Source organism: Coffea eugenioides, chromosome 8 (assembly GCF_003713205.1).
Source record: "Coffea eugenioides isolate CCC68of chromosome 8, Ceug_1.0, whole genome shotgun sequence".
In the NCBI taxonomy this organism is placed as follows: Eukaryota; Viridiplantae; Streptophyta; class Magnoliopsida; order Gentianales; family Rubiaceae; genus Coffea; species Coffea eugenioides.
The window spans coordinates 15,326,433-15,335,093 of record NC_040042.1 but is presented as its reverse complement, the minus strand read 5'-3'; the positions used below and the strand labels follow the sequence as shown (position 1 = coordinate 15,335,093).

General features: G+C 34.0%; 1 long non-coding RNA gene across 1 annotated transcript; it reads right to left on the bottom strand.

The window, feature by feature from the left end:
* Nucleotides 1-204: 204 nt before the first annotated feature.
* On the bottom strand, nucleotides 205-7,619 carry LOC113779121. Its single transcript, XR_003469438.1, has 3 exons — nucleotides 7,500-7,619; nucleotides 6,374-6,437; nucleotides 205-367 (listed from the first exon to the last, which is right to left on the bottom strand). It is a non-coding gene; the product is annotated as an uncharacterized LOC113779121 (long non-coding RNA).
* Nucleotides 7,620-8,661: the final 1,042 nt, after the last annotated feature.

Genomic DNA, 8,661 nt, shown 5'->3' with positions numbered 1-8,661 from the left:
TCAACTATGTCCAGTTTGTGACAGCCCCACTTCTCCCTAGGGCGAACCCTAGGGTATCAGCAGACTGCCTGCCCAACTCTCGCCAGGACTCAGTCGTTCAAAGAACTAATATCATCAATAAAACGGATAGAACATCTTCCAAAACAGGGAATTAAAACCCTAATTAAAACATAATCACTATTTCGACGTTCCAGCTTAGTATATGCATCATCACCTGTCAGCTTACTACTCCATGCTCAAAATTACATAACATAAGTCATACTTGAAAATTTAAGCTTACAAGTCTGCTTAAACAAAAGTTACAACCTTAAAACGCAAGTACGAGCAAAAGAAAGTTAGAAAGCTCTTGATCAAGTCTCTTCCCGATCTGCTAAGGAAAACAAAGGGAGTGGGGTGAGCTAACGCCCAGCGAGGTTCCAAATAAACAAGTAAACACATAGCCATGCAAGGAAACAAAATAACCAAATAAACATCGTACAGTAAAATAACAGTTTATTCACAGTTCAATTCAAGGATACAGGTGGCTTCCAAAAGCCAAATCCACTTGAGCTTGATCATTATCGGTTCCGTTGACACTCCGTCAACATTTGCATTCACAGGATATAAAGTCCGTAGAACACCGCTTTCACCAGTTTCCGTCCACCAGTCAACCCCGCACCGGGCCCGCACTCCATAAACAGTAGTTTGGTAATACTCGAGTATACCGATTTCCAGTGTACAGTAAATAGTCCTCAAGGTTTATCGCACTACAAGAAAATTGATCTTCAGTGACAGGCTATTTTTGTCACAAAAAAATAAAAAGTTGTCACTGATGACTTTTATTGACAACTTTCTAATTGTCACAGGGTCGTCACTGAAGGCCCGTCGGTAAAAGTAAATAGTGACGACAATAAAAGTCGTCAGTGAATGGGACTGTTTTGTGACAACATGTGTCATCAGTAATTGTTATAATTTTAGTGATGACATAGTATCTTGTCAATGATATACAAAGCAATGTTGTCACTAAAAGTGGTCCGTAATTGTCATTGGTATAGACTAATTACTGACAACTTTTGTTGTCACTAAACACTTTTTAATTCTGTGACAACAGGTTGTTATTAATGGAAAATTCTGATTCAGTTATAACACTTTATCACCATGAAATTTGTCAGATTTTCCTACTACAATTATATCTATAAATGAAAAAAAATGACAATGCTTGACAATTAGCAAATGAACGCATCCATTACATTATGAAATGCCAAAATATCATATCAAGCATTCAAATATCATAATGATGTTCAACAACACCCTACAAATGGTTTGATAAGTGGTATTTGGCCTAAATTTCACATATAAGTCGAGGTAGCTTTACAAAACAACTCCAAGTCCCAAAAAATATGTGTTGTCATGACATTTCCTAAGTATAAGATTTTCTTTATCGTCCTTGAGTGAATTGGCAACTCCTGCTGCTGATCTTCCAAAAAGCTAAAATGAGCAACATATCTGCAGTGAAGTACTGCAATTATTAGTAGGTCATAAGAAAAACTTGAAACAATAAAGATAACTAAAGAATTTGCAAGAAAATAAGCTAAATCATTCCTTTTAAGTATAATCTAGACAATGACTAAATAAGGGTAAAGTAAGAGATAAACACTTAGAACATTAGAGCTCAAGAAACACTTCTTTTACTTTTACTACGTTATTAAGAACTCACAAAACAATTAATATGCTTATGCTACCATATTAAGAACCAAACAGTGTTCCTTCTATGGCTTCATAGGCTCCATTTGTATGGTTCATTCTATAGATTATGCATAGCAACTTCAACTTTTCAGGTATTGAAAATGCATATTGTTTATCGCTAGACCAAATTTTGATGACAAATAAAATTCGACATATCTAGAGATTCTTAGCGCCCATTGGTAATATTTTAATGATTTTAATAATAAAATGATGCATCTAATATTTTAGTGAAACTGTGTAAAAAATGGAAAAGATGCTCCATTATAAATCGAAGCTTCTGACTATGAGGCGAACCAGTACATTCACTAACCAACCTACTTTCAATTTTCAGAAGTTCTAATAGCAAATATCACATGCTAGTAGCTTAAATAGCATAAAAGTAAGTAGTTATCAAGAAAAGTTTGCATAAGATGTCATGAAATACTAGATTATGAAATTTCTTTTCTACTAGTTAGCTTAGAGACCACTTGTAGCTTGTTTATATGCAAATGTCTCCTAGAACAAAGTGACAATTGTCACTTTTACAGAAACTTTGTTGACAAGACCCAACCATTTGAAACAAGTCTAACATAGATAGAAAGGAGTATATACTTACCCAAAAAACATCACAATATTTGGAAATTCCATAGCAAGGACCAATAGCATCAGCATAATAAGCTGCAAGACAATAACAAACCAATGAAGTCGCTATGAAATGATACTGTGCATTATAAGCTCAAAGACAATGAATAAAATGGTAGCTGTAGTTCTCATAAGAAAATGTTTGCATATAAAACATATGTTTCCTTCTTTCAATTTTGATACTAACCTATACTTGTACCTAATAACGTAACAACTACACATTCCAAGAACACTACATAATCGTCAAAACTTACATATTCATTCAGGTAGTCCATCACCAAATATGAAAAAAAATGGTAGGAAAGAACTACTTATTCAAGATAAACTCTAGAATTTGGACAATGAAAATCAAGCTTGATGTATACCTTTGGCAAGGAAAATGCTGTCTCCAGCTTATACCATAATCTGAATATCATGATTTCCTCACAAAAACTAAAAACACCTGCTTGTAACATAGTTAGCTATACAAGGCAATTAAAAGTAGTATCACAAAGTCCATACTCCTTAACTAACCACAAAACTTGAGAAAATTACGACTCCCAATGCAAAAGATGTGCAATATATACAAATTTCCCATGCGGCTTTTGTATTATATTTGAATTATGCTCCACTTCAGCAACCAAAAGTTGTTCATAAGCAAGCCTCTAGAATTAGCATTACAGTCAGCCATGAACCTTTTATTGACTTCATTAGTTGCACATTGGGAGTTCAAATGTAACTTACCTAACTTTAAAAAAGGCAATATAACTTTTCTCTTGCAATTTAAAGAAATCAGAACTTAACCCAATTCCTCTAAACCTTGTGATTTCCCAATTCCCTCTCCACCCAACACCACTTAACCCACTATTTTTCTCACTTGCAACCACTCATAGACATATCTACATCATAATCACCTCTTAAATCTTTTCCACTCCTACCACTATAGCTAATTAGGATGTAAAGCATACAAGAATCCAACAGTTCACAAAGTTTCACTTTCAACTGGTCATGGTAAAGCGTTTTTTGGATATTTACCTAACTTAACGAATCACTAAATTTGCCAAGATGCGATTGGCCAGCTCTTGTTTCATTTTTTTTTTTGTTTAAAACCGCATGAAGAAGAAGTGAACTCATATAATATTGTTTATAATTAGAAATTGGAAGAGTAGTAATTTTGTGTTAAAACTTAAAAAGGGTGTTTTAAATAAATGAAGGCTGCTTCAGGAGAGTACTTTAAAAGACAAAAATGAAAAAGAAAAACTGTTTGTAAATCCAGTCATTTTCATCCCAGTAAACACAAAGCAGACACTAAAAGCAAATGACAGACATGAGTATAGGTTTCATTCCCATAGTCTATCACTATCCTGTCGTCGCATACAGACGTAAACATTAACATTGAGAGGTTTACATTAATGAATTTTCTACCGATCTTAAGGATCATATAATTCTTCAAAAACCCAAGTGCTGCTAACTGCTAACAAGTACCAACCCATTCAACAAACAAACGCCAAGCCGGACAGGAAGAATACAAAAGTGATTATACTACAATAAAATTATTCTCTTGCCATAATTTAAGGAATATTTACATTCCGAAAGTTTCCCTAGACCCAAATCTGATGAAGCTAGAGAACAAAGGAACCCTTAAATCTAGAGGGAGTGTGACCAGGAAATGGGTATTCTTTATGGGTTTGAGTGAGAGGGTATTAAGGGGGTGCCAGTAATGAGATGTCTGGTCCGTACTGCTAAAATCTTTGTCGGGGGCTCCCTGTTTTATCCTACGCACACCCTTGTAATTCCCCCCTTCATTTTATTCCCATCTTCTTGTCCCCGTTTTCCATCCCATTCCAAGAAACAAACCCCTCTACATCATAATCACCTTCGTCCCCAAACTCAACCTCAAACCCGTATCCACCACCAACCCCACTGAAACCTTTATCTTGTACAATAAAAAAGAATGAAGTAATGGTATTCACAACTAAAATAGTTCTAGTGGAGATGATTTCACCCGTAACTCAAAATTATCCAAAAAAATTGGGCACAAATTTTTGGCAAAAAAATAATTAGGGCAAAAAAAATTGGGGAAAAATCGGGGAGAAGAAGGAGAGACATGAGATACCTTTTGTTGCAAAGAGTTGGTGGAGTACTTCTTCTGTTCAACATCACAAAGACATGATCGATCTATGGAGAAGAGAAAGGAGAATTGTTTTTTGTTAATAGTTTCTGTTGAGAGTGTAAAGTGGGAGAGGGGAGACCAACGGAGAGTAAAGCAGAGAGCTTTTCTATTGGGTTACAAAATGTTTGTTTTTCACATTTGACCCGCACCATATATTTTTCACATACTTTGTTTATTTAGTTTCAGTGAAATATCGGTTCACTGAGTTCCTCAAAATTTCAATCAAGTTTTTTTAGTTGAAGTATAATTTTACTAATACGTATTATTAATTGCTACCTTTTAACATTTTTGTCAAAAAATTTCATAATGGGAGTCAAGTTTTTGTTAAATTAATACAAGTGGTAAATGTACTTTTGTTCAACATCAAATAGTTCAATTTTTTTGGTAATAACTTCAAATATTTTTTTGTTGAATAACTTCAAATAATTCATACAGGTGTTAAAACTTTATATCACTTCCTCAAAATTGCAAAACTAAATTATTATATCTTAAATCTCTTTCATTCTTTTAATTTAGTCTAGTAGTACCATAGGTCTTTAGTTATGGAAAATTCTACTTTAAATAACATATGACTTATATGACCCGCATAAACTAAAAGATGGTTCACCCCTAATTTTTAGGAGTTCCCATATATTTGTGTCTATTGGTTTGTATATAGTGTTTTTTAAAGTCAGTTATTGTAAATGAACTCTTTAGTTATTTTATACTGATAAGCCATGTATGTTATCGGTTGATTTTGTTTGAAGTTATTGTACTACTAATTTGCAAAACAAACCTAGGTTGCCATAAATTTTTAGTAGATTTTAAATAGAGCATATTCAATTAACAAAGCACATTTTAAATAGCGGCCATTCAATTAACATCCAATACAAAACTTCACTATTAATCCATTATCTTCAAATAAGAAAAAAAAATGCACAATTAAACTAATACATAATGTGTACTAGTTAATTAACTATGGAGTTTAGGATTTATCCACTTCGATAACTAGTTCCATTTGAAAACTCTTATTTATATTCATATCATATTAACTAATAATCATTCTAAGTTAAGTAGTCACAAGTTTATTTACACTAATGAATTTTTTATTTTTTAATTATTTTTATTCTAATGAAGTTATTACATATACAAGAAAATTAAACTAATAAGGAGGCTCATAAGTATATAACAATAAAAAATCATTAGAGAACACATAATAATTACAAAAAATTAGGAGTAATAGTTGTAAAAAGTAATAAATATTTTAAATCAAACAGTGACAAGACTAGGTTGTCACTAAAGGCTATACAATGTTATCAGTGACAACAATTGCAAAGTTGTCAAAGAAAGTGCTATTAATACTGACAACTTTTAGAAAGTCGTCACTATTGCAGTTCCCGCTCTCTCCATGACTCTTGGCGGGAATCGAATTGTGACAACAATGCAAGGTCGTCACTGATGTGTTAGCTCCCTTGACTCAATTGTGACAACTTGCTGTATTGTGGTTAAAGGACACCATTCTGTGACGATTTTTTTTCATCACTGAGAAATGTTGTCACTAATGACCAAATTTCTTGTAGTGTCGGCCTTCTCGACCAAGCCCTTGCTGGCTCGATACGACCGACTCACCTATGAGGTTGGGTACCCAAACAGTAACAGTAGTTGATGGAATGTCATCCAACCAACTTAAGCACAGTCATGTATAGCAATATCTCATTTCATGTTAACTTATTCAGTAAGTGGAGCCTCAGTGGAAAACAAGGAAGGTCGAGTGCGATAAAGTACACACTCGCCTCGATTTTAAATAAAACAGTGATTGGCTCAAACAATAGCAAATCAACGATTCCAAGTATGCAAGTATTCCACATAACAAGTAGCAGGTAGTGGAACACTCACCTGTTAAGCAAAAGTAGCAATCGGCATCAAACGTCTCAGTTACGATCACCTTCGTTGCCCAAACCTAGGTCAACGAGCGAAACCATTAACAATTGGATTCGTTCCTTACTAAAGTATAGGTTCATTAAGAGACCAAGTGAGTAGCCTAAGTTACTTAATCTATCATGCAAATGAGGTCCAAACCATGAAAAAGTTGATAAGAAAACAAGTTTGGTATGTACATGAAAGTTCGGCAAAAGAAGAGTTTCACCGAAGCTCAAAGGTTTCATTATGGTTAAACTGTCTCGCCCGACCAGCCTCGGGAAAACGGTCATTGCTCATTGGGGAAAAATCGGAATTAGGTTCTGTCAGCCGCGTTGGAAACTAGGTTCATAAGGCTAAATTTGTTTAGATGAAACCATTTCCAAAATCCCAACATAAGTGGCTCCAAATTAAGAAACCAAATGAAATTTCTGGACTGCCACGGATGAACAGTACTGCCCAGGCAGCCAACTTCCACGACTCGCCACGGATCGCTCAAGACGAACCAGAAAATGAGCTTGGTACCGTTTTAAAGCTCTAAGAGTTTAATTTCAAACGCCACAAACGGCACTCAATTCCGATCAGTGAGTAAAACGTTATGGCCTTTACAAGATTGCTGGACAGAAAATTCTGGACCTTGTCCAGTTTTGTTCCTTTGCTTGTAACTCAAAATTTACTCAACCAAATTGGTTATATTTTTTTTTAGACAACCTACACACACATAACCCAACATATATCACTCACTTTTGTAGCCAAAATATGCATGAAACATCAAGGCAAAAACCGGACAGCAACCCCTAAAATTTCGGTCAGCACACTTGAAATTTTCCAACTTTCACTCTTCTCATTATTTTCACCTTTTGCACATATCAAGTATTAAATCTAACTAAATAGGGCTTTAAAACATGTCAATACTTCATAAATACACATGAATAAGGGCTGTACATTTCATCAAACACTTGGTATGCACACTAATAAACTTATCCACTACTTGTCAAATTCAAGGGATTGACCCCCTAATCTCAACCAAACAACTTGTATTTCATCATTTAAGCTTAAAGTAGATGATATAACGTCATAAACCTTAATTCTAAAGATTACATACCTTACTTACAAGTTCCTTGGGTCACCAAACAAACCACCACAATGGAAGCTTTAAGCTTGAGATAACCTCAAAGATTGAAGGAAATTTCTCACAAACTCTAGCTCTTTCTCCTTTGGATTTTTGATCTTGGTTTGCTAGGGTTCAAAGCAAGTATAGGGAGCTTACTCTCTCTCCCTTTTCTATGCTAAGAAAGTCGGCCAAGCTTAGGAAATAAAAGAACCAAATTTAGTTTTTAAAATGTCTTCTAATCTTTAGTCAAACAAGCCCATGGCTAGGGTTTTGCCACATGGCTCTTTTCTTAACCAAACCTTGCTTAATCTTTGACTAATGGTCTTCTTACCTTTCCAAATGCACCAATAATTATCTAACATCTCTAATCACTCACATAAAGTCTCTACCACTAAAACAAGAACACTTGGACAAATTCAAGTGGTGCATTAACTTAAACTAACTCAAGAAAATATTTTACTCCAAGTAAAATAAAATGGAATGTTATGCATGGAAATTATTATAGTATATAGAAAATGTATTGTAAGGGTATGTAATAAATGGTTTAGTCTTATAATAAGGCATGTAAATAAGAGAATTGTATTTTAAAGTGAGGGTCAATACAAGGGATTTGTCGTAACACATTGTAAAATATAATGCTAGGCATATAAGAGGTGATTTAAATCTTGGTGCAAGGCATGTAGTTTGGGAAAATTGTATTGTAAAAATGAGGGTTCTCACACAGTTTCCAACTTTGGTCCCTAAAATTCAAAGTGAGACACTTCAGCCCATAAACTATAGAATTTATCTCATTTTAGTCCCTAAAGTGAGACAAATTTTATACTTAAGTGGGACATATTTTATATTTTAGTAACTAATGTAGGAAAAAAATTTTACTCAAGTGAGAAAAGTTTAATACTTTAGGAATTAAAGTGATTCCATTCTAAAGTTAAAGGACTAAAGTGGAATTTGGGTATAATTGAAAAGTGCAAAGTGTAATAAACTTGTATTATATATTGCAGTCTAACTATTTGCAAATGGAATTTTGCCGCTGGCTATCAATTACATCAATATAACTATCTCAAACTCATAGTTCTAGGTTAATCACATCTATCTTCTTTGAAATTTGATCAAATTACAAAATCTACTCTGTGATTTGACCAAATTACAGTTA